This window comes from Phascolarctos cinereus, unplaced genomic scaffold (genome assembly GCF_003287225.1).
Source record: "Phascolarctos cinereus isolate Bilbo 61053 unplaced genomic scaffold, phaCin_HiC Scaffold_7;HRSCAF=346, whole genome shotgun sequence".
In the NCBI taxonomy this organism is placed as follows: domain Eukaryota; kingdom Metazoa; phylum Chordata; class Mammalia; order Diprotodontia; family Phascolarctidae; genus Phascolarctos; species Phascolarctos cinereus.
The window spans coordinates 105,999,320-106,025,614 of record NW_027556180.1 but is presented as its reverse complement, the minus strand read 5'-3'; the positions used below and the strand labels follow the sequence as shown (position 1 = coordinate 106,025,614).

Below are 26,295 nucleotides of genomic sequence, written 5' to 3'. Positions count from 1 at the left end.
AGGTCCCTGGCCAGTTGATTGCCTAGAGAAGGTTACTTAGGAGGGGAGGTAGATTAGGTGAGTAGGGCTTAAAGAGGAGCTGTAGTGGGTAAGGGGCAATATAATATATATATGCAACAAGTTGGGGCAGAATACTTGGTACAAACTCCATGAATAAAGTTAGGGTTATTCATCAGCGTCAAGCATGGGAAGTCCTGACCAGATGAGAAACAGGGAGAAGTGGACATTGACAAAGTTTTAAAGGAGGTCACCAAAACAAAAGGGGTGATCTTCTTGGGTGGATGTTGTGTGGCTTGTGGGAAGGGTGGTTGTGCAGGTACTGAAGTTGGCTCCTATGGGGTGTGGGTGGCAGACGGAGCAATCTTGAATGCCCCTATATCCCACAGCCTCACCTATCCAGGCCAGGGAACTCCTTGTCCATGGTTCACTTTCTTCAAAGGAATTGTGATCAGTCCAACCCTGGGAAGAGAATAACAAACATGGGGAGTACAGTAAAAGAATTAACATTTTCAAGGAAAAGAGTAAATGATTCAAGGAACAAAATAATGAGTAAAAAGAGCAGAGACACCCAGAGTGTGTCACCCTTTTCCTTGCACAACACTCCTGGGCTGATCCTTCCCAAACAGTAATTTCAGGTCTTCAAGAGGCTCACAGGTATATCCAGGGGTGTCTGAAATGCCTGGAATGCCTGGGACACCTGAGGAAGTAAAGGGGTGTGTAGGTTTAATATGGGACATATGAGTCCAGCTGGAGTGGCCCTCAGGTTTTACTGCAGTGGGAATAGCAGGGACCATAGGGTCCCTTCCACTTGGTATCCAGGTGTTCACTCCCATGGGCCTTCTAGGACTTTAAGTATACCATGTTTTCTAGGTGCACAGGGGTGGAAACTTTTCCTCAATGGTCTGCTGGTTTGGGGAGGTGTTCATTAGCATATTTAGTTAGGGCCTTCTGGGCTGCTCCAAGCTGTGTTGCAAACTGGGTGATTAAACACTGTTCCTGGTCTACAAGAATGTCAGATGTTAAGAAAGACCTCCTGTAAAGGAGTTCAAAGGGGCTAAGTTTAATATTATCACTTTTATAAGATTTTAAGTTCTAAATTTTCTCCCTCTTCTTTCTCTCCCATCTCCCCAAGAAGGAATGCAATCTGATATAGGCTCTACATGTACAATCATATTAAGCATATTTCCACATTAGCCATGTTGTAAAGAATTATAACAAAAGAGGAAAAGCATGAGAAAAGCACAAAAAAGAGAAGAGTGTGCATCCATCTGCAGTCAGACTCCATAGTTCTTTCTCTGGATGTGAGTAGCATTTTCTATCACAAGTCTTTTGGAATGGTTTTAGATAGTTGTATTAATGAGAAGAGTTAAATCTATCAAAGTTGGTCATTGCAGAACATTGCTTGTACTGTGTACAATGTTCTCCTAGTTCTGTTCACTTCACTCAGCATCAGCTCATAAGTCTTTTCAGGTTTTTCTAAAGTCCACCTGCTCATCATTTCTTATGGAACAATATTATTCCATTCCATTAATATAATACAACTTTTTCAGCCATTCCCCAATTGATGGTCATCCCCTCAATTTCCAATTCTTTGCCACCAAAAAAGAACTGCTCTAATTTTCAGATGAAGGAATTAAAGTTATCTATAGTTATATAAAAATGCTCCAAATCCCTATTGATTAGACAAATGCAAATCAAAACAACTCTGAAGTACCAAACAGTACCTATTAGACTTGCTTATATGACAAAACAGGGAAATTATAAATGCTGGAGAAGATGTGGAAAAATTGGAATGCTAATGTACTGGTGGAGTTGTGAACTGATTAAACCATCCTGGAGAGCAATTTGTAACTATCCCCAAAGGGATGTAAAACTGTGACTCAGCAATACCACTTCTAGGTCTGTATCCCAAAGATATCATATGAATGGGAAAAGGATCATGTGTACAAAAATATTTGTAGCAGCAATTTTTTGTGGTGGCCAAGAATTAGAAATTGAGAGGATGTCCATCAATTGGGGAATGCCTGAGCAAGTTGTGGTATATGAATGTAATGGAATACTATTGTGCTATAAGAAATGATTAGCAGACAGACTTCAGAAAAACCTGGAAAGACTTGAATGAACTGATGCTGAGTGAAGTGAGCAGAACCAGAAGAACATTGTATATAGTAACAGCCACAATGTATCCTGACTAACTTTGATAGATTCACCTCTTCTTAGCAAGACAACTCTAAAGGACTCATGATGGAAAATGTTCTCCACATCCAGAAAAATAACTAAGGAGTCTGAATGCAGATCAAAGTATATTATTTGCTCTCTCTCTCTCTGTCTCTCTCTGTTTCTCTGTGTTTGTGTCTGTGTCTGTCTGTCTGTCTTCTTTTTTGTTTGTTTCTTTTTCCTCATGATTTCTCCTATTGATTCTAATTCTTCTTTACAACATTACTAATGTAAAAATATGTTAAATATGAATGTATATGTAAAGCCTATATAAAATTGCATGCCATCAAAGGGTGAGGGGAGGGGAGGGATGGGGAGAAATCTTATGCAAGTGAATGTTGAAAACTATAATTGAATATTTTTTTTTTAAAAAAGAACAGAACTGCTATAAATATTTTTATACATGTGGGTCCTTTTTCCATTCATATGATCTCTTTGGGATACAGATCTAGAAGTAGTAGAATGCTGGGTCAAAGGCTATGCACAGTTTTATAGCCCTTTGAGTATAGTTCCAAATTGCTCCCCAGAATGGTTGGATCAGTTCACAACTCCACCAACAATGCATTAGTGTTCCTATTTTCCCACATCTTCTGTAGCATTCATAATTTTCCTGTTTTATCATGGGGTCATTCTGATAGGTATGATGTGACACCTCAGAGTTGTTTTAATTTGCATTTCTCTAATCAGTAGCCATTTAGAGCATTTTTCATATGACTAGAGGTAGCCTTAATTTCTTCATGTGAAAACTGCCTGTTCATATGCTTTGACCATTTATCAACTGAGGAATGATTCGTATTCTTACAAATTTGACTCAGTTCTTCATATTATCTTAGAAATTAGGCCTTTATCGAGATACTGGCTATAAAAATTGTTTCTCAGTTTTCTGTTTCCCTTCCAATCTTGGTTGCATTGGTTTTGTGCAAATGCTTTTTAATTTAATGTGATCAAAATTATCTTTTTTGTGTTTAATAATGGTCCCTTTCTTTTATTTGGTCATGAATTCTTCCATTCTCCTCAGAAATGAGAGGTAAAATGTTCATTGCTGTCCTAATTTGCTTATAGCCTTACCTTTTCTGTCTAAATCGTGTACCCATTTTGGCCTTATCTTGGTATGCACTGTAAGATGTTGGTCTATGCCTAGTTTCTGCCATGCTATTTTCCAGTTTTCCTAACAGTTTTTGGTAAATAATGTGTTCTTATCCCAGAAGCTGGAGTCTTTGGGTTTATCAAACAGTAGATTACTATAGTCATTCACTACTATGTCTTATGTACCTAACCTATTCCACTGATGCACCACTCTATTTCTTAGCCAGCACCAAGTAGATCAAATGATTGCTGCTTTATAACACAATTTAATATCTGGTATGGGTGAGGCCACCTTCCCTTACATTTCTTTTCATTCTTTCCCTTGATATTCTAGACTTTTTGTTCTTCCAGATGAATTTTGTTATTATTTTTCCTAGCTCTATAAAATAATTGTTGGTAGTTTGGTTGGTAGGATACTAAACAAGTAAATTAATTTAGATATAATTGTCATTTTTATTATATTAGCTCAACCTACCCATGAGCAATTGGCAGTTTCCCAATTATTTAGATCTGACTTCTTTTGAAAAGTGTTTTGTGATTGCGTTCATAAAGTTCCTGGGTTTGTCTTGGCAAGTAGACTTCTAAATATTTTATGATGTTTACAGTTACTTTAAACTGAATTACTATTTTCTCATGAAAATATAGCCCTAATAGCCAGATATCTTTTAATACTGTATATTCATTTTTAGGAGGTGGGAAAAAATGTTGCTGATGTTTTTTTTGTTTGGTTTGGTTTTAAGTGAGGCAATTGGGGTAAAGTGACTTGCCCGGAGTTACACAGGTAGAAAGTATTATGTGTCAGAGGCCAGATTTAAACTTGGGTCCCCCTGACTTGAGGGCCGGTGCTTTATCCACAGCACCACCTAACTGGTGGCTTCTTGTGCACTAAAATCTTCTTAGATTTTACAAATATAAGTGCTTTTTCTTTTTCTCTTAGCTCATGAGAAACTTTCTCAGAGTCTCCACAGAAGTTCCAACAATAGAGAATATTCTTGTAGCAGAAATCTTCTCCAGATGGCAGTTTCTCTATTAGCAGCAGGAAAGCAAGATTAACCACCCAGCCTGCCTCTGATCCAATACAAAGAGACTCTCAGAGAATATTCAAGTTGGATCATCAATTAGATTCACTCTGAGGAGCCATTAACATATAATATATTGTCACTTTAGCCAAATTATACTTCTAAACAAAACCCATCTCATTTTTCTTCTGTCTGTAGCTCCCCCTGTTGGCAATATCATGCTGTGTACAAGCAAGCAGATGGAATGCCATATAGACAACAGGGGCAAGTAACTCATGATCTGCAAGGTTAAGTCATCTTTTTATTTTTATCCTGATGCTGGTGACTTCCAAGACATTTTCCCATTTTTCTCTACTGAAATACACAAGTAATAAATAAATTTGAAGTGACTCACCTCATTTTGAAGTCAGGTATGATTTTAGTATCAACTTTCCTCATTTTTTTTAGATCATCTCTGCATAAATCTTCATGAAACATGTAAACCACGTATTTCAGGCTATTAATATGTAACTGTGGATTAAAATGTCATATTGCCAACTTATTATTCTGAAACATAAGTAATTGACAAATTCTTCAAAATTTCAGAAAATAACAAGCTTGGAGGAACCAATTAGAAATATTTCTAGATCATAGGTGAGGAATCTGTGGCCTAGAGGCCACATGTAACCTTCTAAGTCCTTTGGTGCAACCTTTTGACTGAGTCCAAGTTTTAAAGAACAAAACTTTTTATTAAGAGGATTTACTCTGTGAAGTTTGGATTCAGTCAAAAAGCCTGTTATGTATTATAGACTTTTATTACTCAAGAAGATCTTAGAGTTCTTCTAGGCTGAATTTATCAGTTGAAAGATAGGGAAATGAAGGGCTAGAGAGGCCCTAGGTTATATTACTAAAGAGCCACAATTTATAAACTTAAGTCTTATGACTAGATATTCCATCCTCTTCCCACTGTACCATGTTGGATCATTAAATAAAATAATTTATAAATATCTATCAGTTCAACAACTAACAAAATTAATTCCTTCACCAGCCTTTTAATTAGCTTAGCACTTCAGTACCTTGATTCCTAACATAATATAGGCTGTGTTCCCCAAATTACATAGCTTTGAAAGTAAAAATTAATTATACATTGAACAAACAATAATGCATGATTACATTAATATATGTATATATTGAGTTCGAGGAAAAAACACATTTTTTACATTAGTTGAAAGAACATTGTACTAAAAGTCAAGAGAACTGGGGCAAGTTAAGATCTTGACCCTAACACTAACCAATTTTATTGCCATGGACAAGTCACTGAAATGCTCAGATTCTCAGTGTATTCATACAAAAATGGGTAAAATATTGTTGCACAAAATATCCTCAACAGTTTCTAGGAGAAAATACTTTGTAAATTATACTGGAAAAAAATAGAATTGCTTTTTCAATTTAAATAAATATTTTACTTATTTCTATCATTCCTAATCTATTTTTCTTTTTGGCTTTTGTTGTCTTCCTTTTTGTCAGTCTTCACCTATACTTCACTAGTACTAAATGATTTATCATAGTCCCCCTTGGGGTTCTGTTTAAGCCAGATAGATTTGGGAATAAAAATAAAATGTCCACTTTTTATTTTGAAAAAATGCAGTTGAAGAGTAAGGAGGGAATAATTCAGGGCTCAGTGAATTATTAGATGTACAATTTTTGAAAATATAATAAGACTTATGCACTTCATAATCTCTCAGTCAATAAATTATTCATAGGAAAAGCCCTTCCAAAGGACATAACAGTCTTTCCTTCTCTAATGCAAGAGAACATTTGGGAGGCCTACACAATTTGGCTCCAATTCTTGTTGTTTTTCAGCTGTTCAGTCATGATCCCATGGACCATAGCACACCAAGCTCTTCTATTCTCCACTATTTCCCAGTCTGTCCAAGCTCATGTTTATTACTTCCACGACATTATCTATCCCTCTCATCCTCTTCTATCTTTTTTTATTTTTTCTTTCAATCTTTCCCAACATTAGGATGGTTTCTAATAAGTCCTGTCTTTTCATTATTTGAACAAAATAAGCTTCACCTTCAGTATTTTACCTCTCAGTGCATAGTCAGAATTAATATAAGTATTGACTGATTTGATTTCTTTGATGTTTGAGGGATTCTCAAAAGTCTTCTCCAATACCAACATTTGAAAGCATCAATTATGAAGTGCTCACTTTCACTTATAGTCCAACTCACACAGTTATATATTGCTACTGGAAAAAAAACATACTTTTGACTATACAAACTTCTGTTGGAAAGGTGATATCTCTGATTTCTTAGTTTACAGTGCACATTTGCCAAAGCTTTCCTTCTAAAGACCAAGTGTCTTTTAATTTCATGGCTGTGGTCACTGTTTGAAATAATATTTGAGTACAAGAATATAAAATCTGGCACTGCTTCCATTTCTTCTCCCTCTTTTTTCCAGGAAGCAATGGTACCAGTCGCCAAATCTCAGGTTTTATTTTTGTTTGTATTTTAAGCTTTAAGACAGCTTTCACACTCTCCTTTTTCACCCTTACCAAGAGGTTTCTTAATTCTTCTACATTTTCTGCCACCAGACTGCTATCATCTGTCTACTAAGATTCTTGATATTCCTCTCAGCAGAATTTTGGCTCTTGATTTGTACAGGCTGGCATTTTACATGATGTATTCTGCATATCAAGTTAAATAAATAAGGTGACAATGTACAGCTTTGACATATTCCTTTTCCAATCTTAAAACAATTTGTTCCATGTTTAGTTTTAACTGTTGCTTCTTGCCTTCCATAAAGGTTCCTCAGAAGAGAAGTAATATGATTTGGTATTCTTTTTCTTTGAAGTTGTGCCACATTTTTTTGTGATCCACACAGTCAACATCTTTAGTGTAATCAGTGAAGCAGATGTAGGTGTTGTTGTTGTTGTTGTTGTTTTCTTCTGAAACTCTCTTGCTTTGTTTCATAATCTGGCAAATGATGGCAATTTGGTCTCTAGTTCCATTACCTCTTCAAAAACCAGCCTATTTTCCTAGTAATTCTCAGTTCATATATTGCTGAAGCCTAGTTGCAGAATCTTAAGCATGAATGTGTGAAATGAGGATAAATATTCAGTAATTTGAACATTCTTTGGTCTTGTCTTTCTTTAAGATTGGAACATAAACAACTTTGTCAATCCAATGGCTATGGTTGAGTTTTTAAAATTTGCTGGCACATTGAAAGCGGAACTTTAACAACATCACCTTTTAGGATTTTAAATAGCTCAGCTACATTACTGTGACCTTCACTATGCTTATAGTAAGCAATGCTTCTTAAAGCCCTCTTGACTTCATTATTCAGGACTTCTGACTTTAGATCTGAATTTTATAATAAGAAGCTCATGATCTGAGCCACAGTCAGCTCTAGGTCTTGTTTTAGTTAACTGCATAAAGCTTCCTTACCTTTGACTGCAAATTATATAATCAATCAGATTTTAATATTCTCCATTGGGTTATATCTGTGTGTAGAGTCACCTTTTGGCAGGTTGAAAAAGAGTATTTCCTGAAAAAGTATGTTTGCTATGAACAGTTATTTTGAGAAAAAATATATTATTCTCTCACTTACCTTGACCCTTTGATACTTCAGGGTAAAACTTGCTTGTTATCTCAATTATCTTTTGATTCTATACTTTAGCATTCCAATACCCTATGGTGTTATTTCTAGTTCTTCATAGAAGTGATCAGTTTTGGCCTCCTTGTCATCAGTGTTTGGAGTATAGATTTGTGTTACTGTGATATTGAATGGTTTGCTTTGGATATGAACGCATAACATTATGTCATTTTTCAAGATTATAACCCAGTATTGCTTTTTGTACCCTTTTATTGACGATGAGGCCTATTGCATTTCTTCTAAGAGATTCTTGCCCGCTGTAGTACAAATAATGATCACACGAATTACATTCACCCATTTCCATTCATTTAAGTTCACTGACAGTCAATACATCAATATTTAATCTCTCTATTTAATATTTGACCACATCCAGCTTACCTTGGTTCTTAGATCTAATATTTCAGATTCTTATGCAATATGGATCCTCATCAAACACATCCACAGATAAGTGTACTTTTGGCTTTGGCCAAGTTGCTTCATTAGTACTGGAGCTACTTGTAGATGTTCTCTGCTCTTCCCCAGTAGAGTGTTGAACACCTTCTGACCTGAGGGGCTTATTTTCTGTGTCATATTTTTATATTTTAACAATACTCATAGGGTTTTCTTGGCAAAAATATTGGAGTGATTTGCAATTTTCTTCTCCAGTGGATCAACTTTGAGTTTGGCTCCAATCAATCTTTAAAACATTCCATCTTTATGCTATATTCTAATCAAGCAAGATTATTAGTTGTTCTTCCACATCTTATTTTTTTCCCTGCCTCCATGTGCATATGCCACCCTTCTTGACTAAATAATACTTCCCTCATGTTATTCTATTGGAATCTTTCCTGTCTTTCAAAGTTCTAGTCAGATGTCCCCTCTTCTCTCAGTTTATTTTTCTTTCTTGATTCACTTCAATTATAATTAATTAATCCCTATACATGTTCCCTACTTCCTCAGCCTATGTCCTTATCACACTTTTACTTATACTCATTTGTGAAATGAAATAAGCAGGAAGCCAATTTTGCTACCCTACACCTATGGGATTACAGAGCCTAAAAGTACTGTAATGATGTCATATAAAAATATCATTCATATATTCTAATTCATTACATTCTTGATTAAGTGTGCTAAATTTGATAGTATTGCATGAAGTCTATATAAATTAGTTTAATGTCTACTTTTTTTGGTGTCCTTATATTTCTCTTCTGCCTTTTACCTGTTTCCTATCCTTCAAATCAGCTTTATTTTATGATGTATTATTATTCAGCTGTTATGTAGCTGAATAAGGGCTAAGTTATGTCTTATGGAATTGGAGAAAACTGAAATACTGCTAATTTTTATGATCCAATCAATATAGATAGTCTCTCCAGTAATGATTATGGAAACCTGTATACGATGTATTTTTCTTTTGCTTGTCCTTTTCCTCCTATTGGCTAGTGTTAGTCAATCAATAAATCTTTATTAAACACCTGGAATATATGGATGGTCAGGGAAGAGTGGGGTCTGGGGCTGCCAAGCCCTTTTCAGGGTTGCTTTCTACTTTTGGTGTCCAACCAGTTATTCAACCCTCACTTGTGGCTTCAAGAAGCTACAGTATATCCAATAGCCTTACTCCAGTAAAGCATTTTGGTAGATGAGCTAAACCAAGTTGAGGGTAACCAATGGGCCTCAAACCCATCAGTGAGAAGGTAGGGGAGTGTCTCTATCCCAAGCATGTGAAGATTTCCCATGGTAGAATGAGCAGATGAGAACAATGTGTTCCAACAGCCATAAACACGATTGTAACAGTTCCTGTGGAGTGCTTAAAGATAAGTTAGACATCAAAGATGCCAATATCAATCACTGCATCCCAAGCCATTGCCGGACATCTTGACTTTTGTGTTGCCACTGGACTTCAATGATTATGAAAAAGAGACTGAGGCTGACAACTTTGTGCAACTTCCTCTCACTTTAATTCAATTTATATGTGAGTCAAAAGACATCACCCATATCATTTTACCATTTTTACCTACTTCAAAGTCCCGTGGCAATGGGTTAGTGATGAAGCAGCAAGAACAGTTATACTGGGAACTGTGGTCACAACCCTACACACTCCAGTGCCCTGGAACATAAAATCTTCTTCTGGATTGAAACAGCATTGAGATTCAGCAACCACCTGGGTGTACTGAGCAGCCTTTTTTAAGGACTTCACTGTTCACTTCCTGGCAAGAGGAAAGGGCTAGAAAAGGTGCCCCTCCAAAAAAGATCTGCTTCACCTAACCTAACCCTGGAGTAATTACCAGCGCAAGAAGGGATTCTAGCACATGGTGAAAACTAAAAAAAAAAAATTGATGAAATATTTTGGAAAAGGAAATATGTTGTGCTGAGACAATCACAGGGCAGACACTTTCTTAGTCATTACTGGCAAGATTCTTGTCAGAATCCTCCTTAATAGGTTGATTCTTCACCTGAATGATGGTCATCTAACTGAAGGTCAGTGTGGCTTCAGAAAGGGCCAAAGAACAGTTAATATAGTGTTTGCTGCCTGGCCAGGATAAATGCCAGGAATAGAAGTGAGGTTTGTACACAATGTTTATCAATCTGACTCAGGCCAGTTGTGAGGGCTTCTGAAACATCATGTAAAAACTTGTTCACCCAGGGAAGTTCATCAGTGTTGTATGCTAGTTCCATGATGATATGCTTCCATTGGTTCTAGATATTAGATGATGCTCTTACACTTTCCCAGTCACCAATGGAGTGAAGCATGGTTGTGTGCTTACTCCCATGATTTTTAGCATTATGTCTTCATTCATGTTGTTGGATTCCTTCAGTGAGAATGAAAATGGGCTTAAGATCAGCTGTCACACTGATGGTAGATTATTTAACTTAAAAAAGCTGCAAGCCAAAACTAAACTGGAAGGAGAGTCTGTACACAAGTTTTTGTTTGCATGTGATTGTGTACTCAGTGCAGCCTGAGGCTGACATGCAACAGCATATAGATTGATTCTTTGCTGTTTGTGCTAATTTGACCCAACAGTTAATGCCAAGAAAGCAGAGGTTCTCCATAGCCAGCATCACACTATACATATGTAGAACCATAAATTACAGTAAATAGAGAAATTTTTAATATTGTAGATAAGTTCACTTACCTTGGCAGTATACTTTCCAGTGATGTACAAATAGATTATACAGTTGATACATGTATTGCCAGATGTATCTCAGTATTTGGGAGGCTCTGAAGGAAAGTGTGGGAGAAAAGTATTAGGCCATCTACCCAACTGAAGGTCTACAGAGTTGTTATGTTGACCTCATTGTATGCTGATGAAACCTGGACATTCTTCTATTGCCATATCAGAAAACTGAATTGACTCCATTTGAATTATCTTAGGAAGATTCTGAAGATCACAAGGCAAGATAAGGTACTAGAAGAGACACTGAGGTCTTTTCTTAACCTGAACTTCCAGGCATTCAAACTCTACTATAAAGACCACAACTCTGATGTGACTGGCCACATAGCTGGAATGCCAAATGTACAATTGCTCAAAAGACTATTTTATAGATAACTCACACAGGATAAGGACTCATATAGAGGTCAGAGAAAACAATACAAAGACACTTTCAAGGTCTCTTTGAAGGACTTTTGAATCAATCATGAGACATGGGAGACACAGGACCTCTTGGCATAGCATAACAGCATCAAAGAAGATGCTCTATGAGCAAATCAGAATTGCAGTAGCTCAAAAGAAACATCAGATTCACAAACTTAGAGACATTTCCACTCCAAACGTTCATACTGACAACTTATGCATGACCTGTGGTAGAGCCTTCCATGTTCATATTTGCCTGATCAGCCATAGTAAAGTGCACTTTACCATGACTTTGATATGTAATATCATTTTGGTGCTCTTCAAGTAGGAAAGAAAACCACCGTTAAGCATCTACTATGTGCCCAGCCCTATGCTAAATGCTAGGGATATAAAGAATGATAAAAGTTCCCATCCTTAATGAGCTTACAATCTGATGAGGGAAACAAAATACCATTATGTATGTATAGACAAGTTGCCAACATCATCCAATGAATCCCAAGCCATTGCCAGACATTGTGACTTTTGTCTTGCCACTGAACTTCAATGATTCTGAAAGAGAAATTGAGGATGACAAGCTAAGTAGGAAATAATAAATAGAGAGAAGTCACCAAAATAAAGAGGGATTGAAAAAGCTTCTATGGAAGGTGGGATTTTAGCTGGAATTTGAGAGGAGAAATGGAAGCCGGGAAGTAAAATGAGGAAAGAAAACATTCTATTCAAGGAGGAGAGCCAGTAAAAATGTCCAGAAACAGAAGATGTAGGGTCCTGTGTGAGGAATAACAAGGAAACTATTGTCACTGAATAGAAGAATAAATGAGCAAATTGGATTTAAGTGAGGGAGGCTTTGCAAAGTTACCAGCCTCACTTTCTCCTCAAAAGCCATCTGGGTCCAGTGGCAAGATAACTAGAAGTGGCCCTCAATCTGAGTAATAGAAAACCACTGGAACTTTTTGAGTAGAGAGGTAATGTGGCCAAACTTGCACTTATAAAAAATCCTTTTTTTTTTTTTTTTAGCAATTTCAGGCAGATCAATAATCAGACTATTCCAAGAATCCAGGTTTAAGGTGATATGGGCCTGTGCTATGGCAGTGGCTTTAACAAAGGAGAAAAAGAGATGTCATATATAACATGTTCAAAGATAAAATCAACATGTCTTGGCAATAGATTGGATATTGGTGATGAGACAGTGTGAGAAACATAACACCAAGGTTGTGAACCTGGGTGATTAGGAGGATTGAGGTGACCTTGACAGTTATAAACATGATTGGAGTGGGGAAGTTTTGGGTGAAAGATTTTGAATTCAGGTTGTGCTTATTGAGTTTAAAATGTCTATAGGACATCTAGTTCAAAATATCAAGTTCAAGGCATTTGCAGATATGAGCACAGCAATCAGTAGAGAAGTTAATATTCTAAAGTCAGGTATAAACAACAGAAAATATAGGTAAATGGTTAATATAGATGTTTTGTGATTAAAAAAAAATAATCTCTTTTGTTTGAAGTACTAGATTCAGGTCTCCTGAGACTGATATGTAATTGTTATAATTTGCACTGCATAGAATCACACTTTAATTTCATTGTATCTCAACTTGTACTATACTTATTTATGAACATGATGCACCTCACTCCATACAATATAAGGTCCTTGAGGGGAGCAGTTTGTGTCTGTTTTGATATATTTCCTTTGCTTCTTGCATTCTCCACAAGAGTCAATTAAATAGGCTTTGGGAAAATTGTATATTTGAAAATATCATATAAAAATATGCAATCACTTTTTCTGAGAGGCAATATTTTAGAGCAATCACAAAACATGACACGGAATCCAAGAGCTCTCATTGCTTCTATAACCTTGGACAAGTCACTCAAAGTGTATGGTAGCCCAGTAATTGGATCAGTCTATGAAGGAGACTGGGGGTCAGATAACAAGCATGGCACAATTGATTGACTGAACAAACTTTCTCTAATGTATGACCAAGGGAAAGGTGCGCTTTGGTGTGTTATAGGAAGTGGTTAGATGAAGTGGGGCAAATATGGGGTAAAAAACAAAACAAAACAAAACCTACTAATTGGTGGCATCACATATGTGGCAGTACCTGTCATTCTATGGAATACACTTTCACAAAGGGAGTTATGAAGATCATCTTCATGGGGAAATAAGAAAACCTGAAGAAGTTGTGTTCAATTGTAGTACTACTCGAAAAATATGTATTTACCTCTGTCAAATAATTGTTTACTTCTTTACTCTGGGTCAACTTCATTGTATGAGATCCATCCTGAGCCTAAAATAACATGTGATTCAATTTTATTTTCTGTGATATCTTATTGTATAGTTAGTTGGTATAATAGGAAATATGTGCATGAAGATGCTATAGCTTTTTTTTCTGAATGTTACCAATTCTTTGTAACAAATAAATATTTAAATGGAAATGAATAAGTAAATGAGAAGAGCATCTAGACATAACTTTCAAGAATAAAAGGAAGATAATAAAAATACGTATATGCTTGACATTTATTCTTGAAGTAAATTCATTCCAGTTGTAATTATAGATTTTATGCATATAGTTTTATAGTTTGCAAACTGCCTTACATTATCTCATTTGATCTTCAAAATAGTCCTTGTAGATAGGTGCTACTATTATCCTCACTTTTCAGATGAGAAAACTGAGGCAAATAGAGGTTAAGTAATTTGTCTTGGCTCACATGTTAAGTTACTAAGGCTGGATTTGAATTCAAGTCATCTTGATCAGATCCAACACTATTCATGATGCCATCTAGCTATATGTTTAGCTAAGACATGCATACATAGGTACACGAATGAGCTCTATATGTTCCCCCCTGCAATATTAATTTCTGTGTTGTAAACATATACATATATGTGTATATTACAGGTGTGTGTATAATAGATATAGATAGATACATATGGATATGGATCTATTTCTATCACATATATTAATGAATTTCTGTTTATGTACATGTGTATATGTATATGTATGTATACTGCTGTGAGATATATATGTATATATCTACAAGGGCTGTACGGATCAAATGAGATAATATTACACACCATTTTCAAAACTTCACAACTTTATACACACATATTGAAACATAACATTTTGAGAATAAAAGGAAGGTAATATAAATATAAATAGAAAGATAAATATGTATCTATATGTCTCATTGGAAATAATGTCTATCTATAGCTATATATTTCATAGGAATTCATTAATTTATGTGATATATATATATAACTATATCACATAATTGTTTGTACACTCTTCATTTACATACTACATAATATAATATACTGCCTTATTCAACCTGTGTTTTCATTATTTAGTTCACCACATGGTGATAGTATAGCAAATTAGTATCTATGTCGAAACATTGAACTCAATAGTGAATACTGGTGGTTAAAACAGTAATAAATTAAGTGTTATGGTAATTAAGAGTGTACACATGGGTGGATGGAAAAATATTTATTTCATTTTGGGACTTTCTGAAATAAGCTAAGAGAGGAAAATTGGAAAGAGCATAGAAAAAGAGGGAGTATAAAGAAAGAAAGTGACTAGGGTAACCTCAAAATAAAGTGATGTTTTGTAAAGTTGGTTGAATTCAGAGTTGTAATACCTGACTTCACGTTCTGTCTCTTTAACTGATGTTACCTATTTGGCCGTAAGCAAGTAACATAACATTTATGGGCCTTTGTTTCCTCAACTGTAAAGTAAAGGTTTTTGGATTATATGGTTTCTGAGGTCTTTAAGTCTATAGCTATTATTTTATACAAATGTAACTAAATATAACTAAAAGGCTAAAGCTGAAGAATTGGCAATAGAAGTAAGTATGCAAAGAAAAAAAAGACCAGGGAAGTAGGGGAAAAAAGGTGACAAAGCAATTTAAATGGAAAAATGAGAACATTGTTAATATATTAAGAAGAGAAAGGGAGACTGTTACCATGGAGCAGGGAGCACCCACACTGGCACTGGGCTTCTGGCCAAGCCATGAAGGGCCTGGACATCAACCTGGTGGTGGAGGCAGATAAGAAAGTGACCTGGATTGGAAGCAGGGGCTGAAAGCCAGCTCGAGGCTCTAAGCAGACCGTGACCATTTCCACAGTGCACCTACTATATGCCACACACAAAGAGCTGGGGACACAAATAAGAAAAAGAGAGACAGAGTCTTTGCCCTCAAGGACCTTACATTCTAATGGCAGAAGTCAACACAGAAAAGGGAGCTAAGAATGAATAGAGATGCTTAACTCAACTTGGGGGGCATGGCAGAGAAGTCAAAGAAATCCTAAAGTAGTGGAGCCAGATGACAGAAGTAGTTTTTTGGTTGAAGACAATTGAAATTTGTATTTCAGAAGCAGAATAAAGGACTGGAAGAAATGCCATGAACATGCAATAAATTTACACAACTTAACTCATTGGGACAAGATCAGTTAAACCAAGTGATGGCTGGGGTGTTCATACAGTTTTGGAGATGGTATGGAAAATTTGAATTATTGAGAAATGATTTGCTCATTTACGATACACATATTGCTGTCACATCAGTGCCTGAAAAGAGGGGCAGAATTCATTTGACGTACACTCTCTGAAGACAATATGGATTCTGATTTTTGTGGAATGATGAAGAATTGGTTTAGAAAACTTTCTTTTAAGAGTGGCTTCACATTCTCTCTTTTCTGGAGACAAAATATTGCATTTCTTTTTAATTCAGGAAAACAACTGGAAGGAGACAATGAATGAAACAGGGTTTCAGCTAAAGGCAGACCAGGTTAAATGTTCTTAATGCAACATTCAGAATGAAAAACCCAGACAGATTTACTGAACTAAAACACTATGGTGACAAGCTACAGATTATCCTCTTACACCTTTGAGTCAGAGCCAGAGTGGCAGACAAACTCTATGGCATCAGTTCATGGAAATTATGGAAGAGTTTTCAGTGAATGCCTTAGAATACCATATGGAGTGCCATAGAAAAAAATTATTAAAAAGAAAAGACTACAGAGTGAAGGACATCATATAGATGTATATGCAGTTTCTATTGATGATATTTTAGAAGAGCAGCATTATGCAGATCAGCTAAAGGAATAATTTTCTTTTCAAAAGCAGTAAGCATGGTTTGGAAAAAACATGAACTAAAGCAGCATGACTTGGAGATGGCTGTTGAGGATCTAGCATCCAAAAAGCAGCAGTGTAAAGAACTCAAGACAGGCTCTGTGAGGACATTTGCCCTAAAAAGAACGACTAGTAAACTGTTTGGTTGAGAAACTCCAAAGAGACACCAGAACAAAAGTGCTAGAAGAACAAATAAAGGAAGAAGGAGAACAACTGAAGTCTAAAAATCTGGAAGGCAGAGAATTTGTGAAAGCTGCTTGGGCTGATATTGAATATTTCAAAGAGCAAAAGAACCATGATTTAAAGGAGGCTCTCATAGGCTATGTAGTTATGTGGATCAGTATATGCAAAAAGGGAATTCAAGTGTGGACCAATGCTAAGGAATTCAGCAAGATGTAATACTGTAGAAGTGAATTCCTCTTTAATTAAGTACCCCAGAACAGAAGCACTAGTGCATAATGGAGACTTAAATTTGCTAACTTTACAATTTAATCATTTGAGTAAATACAGTGTTCTTTATGCTGATTGTAGTTGTTACAATAGCACAAAAAGGAGATGTTTTAGTGAAGATCAACATTGAAATTAGGGATTCTGAACTAGGAAAAGTCCTATTGTTAGTTCATGTTTATATGGCCTTTCAGCCCATGCCCTCTCTCTGTACATGTACAAAATGGTTGAGAGTTTTTACTTAAGATTACAATCTTGAGGTTTGCCCAGAAAAGATGGCCAAATGAAAATTCACCAGAATGCCGTGGGGGTGATTTTTGCTTACCTTATAGTTGAGCTTTGTTTTGAAAAAAGGTCAGCAGAAACTTAATGTGAAATCTAAGCTATACACTCATACTCCCTCAGCACCCCTGTGAGTAATGTATGCATACACTAGTCAGTAGAAAATGCCTTCAACTTCGTACTTCACCAGCATTTTGATATTAGCCAAAATTTTATACTGCCAACAAAGAAGGCAACTCTTTAAATGAGTAGTGGAGTCCATTGCCATGAATTAGCAGAAAGTCATTCAACTGAATATGTCAAACATAACAAGAAAGTTTCCAATTTTTTTTTTCAAAAAAGTGAGGAGTGATGAGCCTAAATTAACTTGGTTTAGCTCTCAACTGATGGTGTTTCAAGGTACAAGATGTAACATTTGAGCACATAAGATGTATATTCAACAACATATGTGGTATCTTCATTATTAACATGGTTCTTTCATATAACTTAGCTGTAATTTTGTAAAGAAAAATGAACAAATTATATTGACTTTTGTTTGGTATTTCATGATACAGTATATTCAAAAGTCAGGAATCTTTATTTTTTTGTTACCTTTTCAGAATCTTAAATGAGAATTTGCTGTTTCCAATTATGTAAAAATAACAATAATGCACTACTATTTAGCATTTGATTTTTTTAAATGTTGAAAATGTCAGAAAATATTATGGAAATTGCCAGACTTAATAAAAGATAGAAGAATTGTGCTAATTTTCATATAAAAAAGATTAAGTAAGTTAATTACAAATGATAACAGAAAAACAGAAGTAAAATTATATATTGGAACCATGAAACTTAAATAATAGAAAGGAGAACAAGAATGAAAGGAACAAAAAAACAAGCCAAAGACTGAGATGAAAGGAACCTGTCACACAAGAAATGTGGCTCTTGTCAGTTATAGGAAGAGTTGTTTCATTTCAGACTGAAGGAAATGAAAGCTTAATAGGATAAACCTGAATGACCACACCTAATGTTTTTTAAGTGAGCATTTTTAAAGTAAAAAGAGAAGTTTTAAAAAAGATTTATAATGTTTTTGAGAGGAGTGCCTTTATTGCTTCTCTAGTACAATACATTGCAAACAATATTTAATAATTTTCCAAAGAAATTTTCATTCAATTAAATTGGCTTTCATGTTGATAATCTTTAGAAAATAATCTTTATTATATAGCATCATTATTTCTTATGCTTTTGAACGTCTCATTTCATCTTAAATAAAATGAAATCAAAGCTTTCTATATTTTGAAATTTTAAATATGTAGACATCTTTTCTTCTTTCTTCTTTCTTTCCTCATGTCCATCAAAAGGAGAAAATAGGACATTAAAAACACAGAGGTACTAGATTTAAAATCCTGTACTGAGTCAGTTGAATCAATTTCATTTGATTAACATTTATTAGACACCTGCTGATTGTCAAGTGCTGCATTAGGTATTTGAAAGGATGAAAAGAGCTTAAAGACATAGTTCATGACACTGAAGAACTTGACCATCACTTATGGGAAAAGAAGACCAAGACAAACCTAATACAGAACAATTTTTAAGTACATGACAAAATCATGGAATACTATGGTATCTGATCAATTGAAGCTTAAGATCTCTCTGAAGATTTTAAGTTAAAAATTGCCATTATAGCAAAGGAGAATCACATGGAAGGCATGCACAACACATTGAAAACAGAAAATTACACATGATTAGTGGAGTAAAATATGTAATCTAAGAAATGTATAAAAATAGAACATAATAATCTGACCACACAATAGGAACAAAGATTAAAAATCATATGCTCCATTTTTATCTCCCTGATGTTAAAAGGATGTGAGGGAAAGATCCAGTCCCAGGTAATTGGGTGATAATTCAGGGTAAAGTCAGAGACATGGACAAGAATTATATAGCCCAGGCAAGCATGAATCTGCATCACTGGAGGGAATAATTATGCCAATCAGGTCACAGATCAACTACAGGATTAAAATTTCTGATAATGATTTCATTATCAAAATAGGGGTGTCTCAAATTCTTATTGAGTAAAGGCAGGGAGGCCATATAAATAGATGATGACAGTATATCAGGTAAAAGAAAGATTTTGCCGGAGTTAGAAGGTGATAGGTAAGAGGGAGTGATATACAGGGAAATGGTACCTTATAAGGACCTTAAATTCTATCACAAATATCATTATTTTCTATCCCATAGATATCTTAGTATTTTTAGATGAAGTCAAAACATTGGTTGAATATTGTTGACTTGAACAAGGCTCATTAATGTTATTATTTATTCAGAGGAATCTACATGGCAAGTCTCTGTTGGCCTCAGTTTCCTCAACTGTCTAATGAGGATAATAACAGCACTTATATCACAGGGATCTTGTGAAGCTGAAATGTGATCATATTTGTAAAAGCATTTGTCACAATGCCTGGAACATAGCAGATGCTATATAAATCCTTATTCTCTTATTTTTTCTCTCCCCATTACTTTTCATACCTTAACATGATGCAGCATTTTTTTCTAGTCCTATGTGATATCCACATCATCTGCAGAATTAAAGAAGATTTTGAAAAAATAGATATGTGACTCCCCCCCAAAAGAAGGTCCTCCTTCATACTAGATTTGTGTGTGTGTGCAGAGAGATAGATATAGATATACATATGTGTATCCCTATACATACATATATGCTTATTTTTATGTATACATGTATATATGTATATACATGCCACTATTCCTGTCTATATATATATATATATATATTATATATACATATAATATATATATATTATGTATATATATATAATATATATATATGCACCTATCTATACATAACTATTCACATATACATACATTTCATATACACAGAGGAGGGAGAGAGGGAAAAAGATGTATACACAATTTAATGGAAGTGAACATTCAGTAAAATCCAATTTAACAAGTATTTATTATCTCATCTCCTAAGCATCGTTAGCTAACATTTTAATCACGCACCTTTGTCTATCAAATGCCTAGTTTTTTTCAAGTATCTGCATTCTTGTGACTAAAAAGGAAAAAAAATCCAGTGTATTTATCACCTGGACATTTTTGTGAAATGTAGAGAAAGCCCATGATTCTAAGAAGTCTCTAGATGACAAGGTGTACAGATAACAGACAAGAATCTCATCTGTCTTGGGATATTAAAGATGTGGTCATGCAATAAAGCAGTAAGAGGTAACTAGTTCTCAACTTTTTCAGGTTACGGAATAACTCAAGTCCAGACATCCATCAGTCTAGTCATTTATTTTTTCCCATGACACCCCACTCAAATTTAGGTATTTTTATGTATATATTCCGACCACCAGATGTTTTCAGCACCACCACCAATTCCTAGTGTCACCCTTCCTTAGCTTTCTGAATTTTTTGTCTTTATTCTGTAAATAGCTATAGAACAGCAATAATAGTAATAATAACTAGCTTTTTAGTTCTTTAAGGTTTTCAAAGTGCTTTATAAATACTAACTCATTTTATCCTCATAACAATTCTAGGAGATAGGTACTATTATCTTCATTGTTAGGGTGAATAAACTGAGATAGAAGTTATGTGATTTGTTTAGGGTTACATAGCTAGTAACCATTTTTTTGCTAATAACTTTCTGAGGCCATATTTGGACTCAACTGTTCCTGACTACAGGTTTAGTGCTTTGTCTGCTGTGCCACCATACTACATATATGTTTCCCTCCAAAGCATGTAAGGTCCCAGTATTCAGGGATCATTTCAGGTTTTTTTTTCCATCTTTATATCTTTAAGACATATTACAATGCCCATCATGTAGTAAGCAATTATTAGATGTTTACTTTTTTGATTGACTCATGCTATGCTCTCTACTCTCTAGGGGAAAATGAGAAAAAACTCAAATATCACAATATACTTAAAGGCATCTTTGAAACTCTTTGAAGTTTTTTGATGCTCTGCTTGAGAAACAGTGAGCTAAATTTTAATATTCTTTAGAATTCAGTGATAGATTATATGGTATGATTTCCCATAAATGTCCTTGGCTAATCTCTGTGCACATTTTTGTTGTGGCCTAAAGAGATTGGGATATTCACAAATAATTATCATGTTAAAAAAAATAGCAGGGGCAGCTAGGTGGTGAAGTAGATAAAGCACCTGTCCTGAGGTCAGCAAGACCTGAGTTAAAATCCTGCCTCAGACACATAACACTCACTAGCTGGGTGACTCTGGGTAAGTCATTTAACCCCAATTGCCTCACCCAAAAACCAAACAAACAAAAAAAATCATGTAAATCTATCAGTATGAAAGACTTCTTCCACATTCCTAAAAGTGGTCCAGCATTTGCTAATTGCTTCCTATCTATACCAGTAGTGGATTAAAAATGGGAAGGTTTGCAAATATTTCGGGTTGTCTGAGGCATAAATGTGTGTGAATTATTGCTTAGTTGTTAAGTTCAAAAATGTGTTTACAACATTCTCGTAACATGTATATATGCATGAGCACATATTGCAAATCTAAGTGCAGTGCATAATAATATCAACTTTTTATTACTTATTTTTGATAACCAGTTGCTTTTTCTCATAAATATGAGAGACAGGACTGTGTCTTAATCATCTTTGTATCCCTACAAAGTACCTTGAACATAATAGATAATAAATATTTGTTGAATTGAGTCTTGGAGATTCTTCTGCATTCTACCATTTATTAAACATGAGTTCAGGAGTGGCCAAAGGAGACCAAAGCTGTGAAAGATCATAAACAAGATAAGACTAGTCAAGGACACTTCTAACAATGAATTAGCTAGTTTCAGGGCATGCAAAATCTAAATTCTGTTGCATTATTTTATTTTTCACTTCAATCATCATGTTCACCTTCCTGTTTTTCAAAAAAAAAAAAAGAGACAATGCAAATGTGAGTATTCTTATTGCAGCAAAGCAAACCTCCTCTATGTTCTTAATTTGCTCATCATTATGTATTACTATGCATCACTTCACTTTAATCACTCCATTTTCTCAGTGCATGTTGCTTTATCACTGCACATAAACAGATGGGATCCACTGTGTGAAATCTGCCCTTCCTTTGAATCAAATCTGTTTATTTGTTTGAAGAATTTGTAATACATACTGTAGTTACATTCTCAAAGCATTGGCCAAACTTTTTGATGAAAAAAAAAGTGAAAGTCATATCACAATGAAAACCCATTCCTGCCATCTTTAGCCATTACAGTAGAGAAGTGCTATATGTACATGACCTCTCCCATTACTCTCTACTCTGACTTTTTTTTTCTAGCTTATTTATACAAAAGAATGAGCCTCCACAAAGGGTCTGTACTTCTACTCTCATTGGCAGAAAGAAGAGGTTACTCTTAATAATTTATTTATATTTGTTGGGATGCTTTGATGGATTAGAATGGAGATCAGATTTTATTTCATATAATATGGGGCATATGTGCTGCTGACCAAATCTGAATGCTAACTTGAAACAAGATTATTCTGGATTTTACTTCTAAAGACTGCACCGCTGCAGACTGTTGAGATTATACAGAAGGACTCTGGATATCAGGAAAGTTATTTTTCTAGAGGAGAGATGTTATGGCCATGGTTGTCTGACTCAATTGTTCATCTTCAGGATGGTGAATCAGGCAAAATATACTTTGACCATAAGCTAATGACTTATAGCTCATTACTCTCTAGTTTATGGATGGTACAAGTACTTCAAATGCCAAACCTGAAATGATGAGCATGTCAGTTTCATGACTGCTATGAAACAGAATGAGCCAGGAACAATCATCACTGATTTTTGCCTTGACAGTTTATCATGATTGAAACTATCTTCTGTTCATGAATTTTGAATGTGGATAAATGGTGTGTCCTTATGTTCTCCTTCAACTGAGAACATGTTGCTGACCTCCCAAATTTGCTATCCATCAGAAAATGAAGCTCCATTAGCAAAGTTCACATCAACATTTGCCCTCGCTGCTACATATTTGTCAAAAATGATTCCCTGGAGTCTATTGAGATGATGTGCTATCCTTTCCAGAAAGAGTGGCTGGATATTCTTAGAACAATAATGCTTTGTTTATGAAGTGGATTAGGCATTGCCATTACTTCACAGATTTTATATAGCACATAAATATAAGGTAGAGTATAGTATATGCATACATACATACATATATGTGTATATATATCTTGTTAAAATAAGGATGTTCTTTTTTTCAGCAGTTTAATCTCTTCTATCACAAAGTGGTTACTACTTATGTATTTATGATCTTAAGCAAAGAAGAGTCACTTGTCTTTATTATACTTTTCTCTTCAGGAACTGTGGTACGCCTTAAGGAGAACTCACAGACTTAGTTTCACCATCAAAGAAAATTTTAACATTTACATTTCATCAAAGGAATTGTCTACAGGAAAATCCTAGGCTATTTGAGGGCAAGGAACCATGTGCATTGACAGTATTAAGCACTATGACAAGCATAATGATACTTGGTTGATTTTTGCTAACTCTATGGGGAATAGCACCTCCTTTTGACTCCTCTCTCACTTTAATGGATGAATAGTGTAGCTCTTTCAGTATTGTGCTAATACTGTGTGACCAGGAGCAAATCATTTAGCTTGTGTGTTTCCTCACTTATCCAATGATGTTTGCCTGTATTTAACATATCTCCTCTCTGATTCATCTGTGACACAACTGACAAAATAATCTTCCTAAATCACAGATTTGACCATGTTATTATTCTGGTAAAGAATCTGTATTAGAATCTTACCCCTTCTAAGATAAAATACAAATTCCTTTGCTTGACATGGAAAATCTTGCACAACATAGCTCAAATAACTTTTATAAACTTATTTTACATTTCTTCCCTTTATGTACTCCAGTTCCAAACAAACTAGACTGCTTTTACCTTATTGTGAAATTATTTTAAAATATCTTCATGTTTTTATACTAATAATCCAGAATGCCTAGAACACACTAATCATTTTCTCTTAGAATTCTTAGCTTTCTTCAAAGAAGAACTGAAGTACCACTGCCTACTGAATACCTTCCTTGTTCCCCATGGTTGTTAGTGGTCTCCTTCTTCAAATTATTGGTATACTTATCCATTATATGTTCTAGTCCACAATAGTATGTTTATTGACAAAAATTAAAAAAAGTAATGCTGGTGTTTGTATCCCCAGTGCTTAGTGTATTGATTTGCACATTTTCAATGCTTAATAGATATTTTTGAATTTCAATTTCTTGACAATGGGGCATATTTAATCTTACACACGTACTTAATCTAACCAGAAATTCAGAGGGTAAGGTTTTTCTCTTGAGAGCAAACATGGGCACAGTGGATAGAGGGCTGGTTCTGGAAGAATAAAATCAGTTCTAGTCCTACATTGACATCTGATGCATATTAGCTCTGTAGCCATGGTTAGGTCAATTGACCTTTCATTGCCACAGGCTATACCTAAGAATATGAGGTAGATTTTAATTGCTAGTGTGCATCATTTATGAAGGGAGATACTATATCACTAATTCCTTATTTACATGAAATTACAGCTTTGGAACAAAAGCAAACAAACAAACAAAAAGCCTTGTTTTTACTGGGAATCTAACTACCATAACCTTATTGAAGTAAGACAGGAAATCTCTGGTTTTGGCCCTCATTCTGTCAGGCCCAGACTTTATACAAAAACATCAATCACATTTCCAATATAAATTAAAAAGGAGTCCAATTGGTCTTGATGATCTCAAAGGCTTCTACCATATCAAACATGTTGTGGTAGTATAATAGAATTATCTATTAGCTAAAAATCTGTTATCTGTCTAAACTTATGATCCGATATCCTACTTTGAGTTTTGTTTCCTTCTGGGAAAGGAGGGTCAAAAATGTCAATTTAGAGGAAAATAAATTTCTCTGCATAGTTGCCATATGAAAGAGGCTGTTACAATCATGCTCAAACTTTACTATCGTCTATTAAGGTTTCTTCCTTCTCTGTGATTAAACTAAATTTTAAGATATGAGTTAGTTGATAATTGATCTGTTATGTTTCATTTTTATGAACTTATTTTCAGTCACTAATACTTTTATCCTTCTCTTTCATTCTGTATCAAATACTGATTTTTTCCCCACATAATTTGAAAATGGAACATTTAAACTTTAAATAGCATCCCTGAGACTGACAGTGTATCTACTCTACAAAGGTATTTAATTCCGTACTGCTCTTGTCAGAGCTACCTTGGATTTTAGGTCTTTCTGGCTATAATATCTGATGGAGAATTTTTTTTTCTTCTCCAGGGAAGACATTTGATACTAAAACAAATGTCTGCTCTAGGTTGTAAGGGATATTGTTGTTTTAATTTACTTCATCTTGGAATAAAAAAACTAATCCCAGAGAGTGGGAAATCTGTAGTAGAATAAAGTGTAACACCTGAAAATGCAGCCTTCCTGGGGTACTACAATGCATGTCCAGGATAGCCACAGGACAGCTGGGTAATACTTGATAGTGGTTCTGTTGAAATTTGAATTAAAGATACATTCAGAAGAAGGAGTCCTTGAAGAACTGTGTATAGAGGAGTACTGAGAAAAATCACTAATTTGATAAGTAGCCATGAACTTTGGTCTTCTCTATTAAAAAAAACTGCAAAGAATTTTCCATTTTTTAACACAGAAATGTGGCATCAGGGAGATACCACCTGAATATTGCCAGCTTCCTTAGCTGGGAAGCTCCCTGAGATCAGGAAACAAAACACATTGTTGGGGAAAGGACACTATAACAGGTATATGCTTTTGTTAAGTAAGAACTTAACTAAATTTCCACATTAAAGATGACTATCCCATTATAATAAAATGAAGATACATCTAAAGCAAAAAAAAAAATGCCAGAAAATAAAACACAATGAATGTTAACTGGGAGTGAGTGGCTAAAGCTAGAATTCTTTGTAGACTGTATG

The 26,295-nt window shown here is 34.9% G+C and overlaps 1 pseudogene; it reads left to right on the top strand.

Moving 5' to 3' along the window:
* The first annotated feature begins 15,817 nt into the window (after window positions 1–15,817).
* On the top strand, window positions 15,818–17,022 carry LOC110212426 (sorting nexin-4 pseudogene; annotated as a pseudogene).
* The last annotated feature ends 9,273 nt before the right edge of the window (window positions 17,023–26,295 follow it).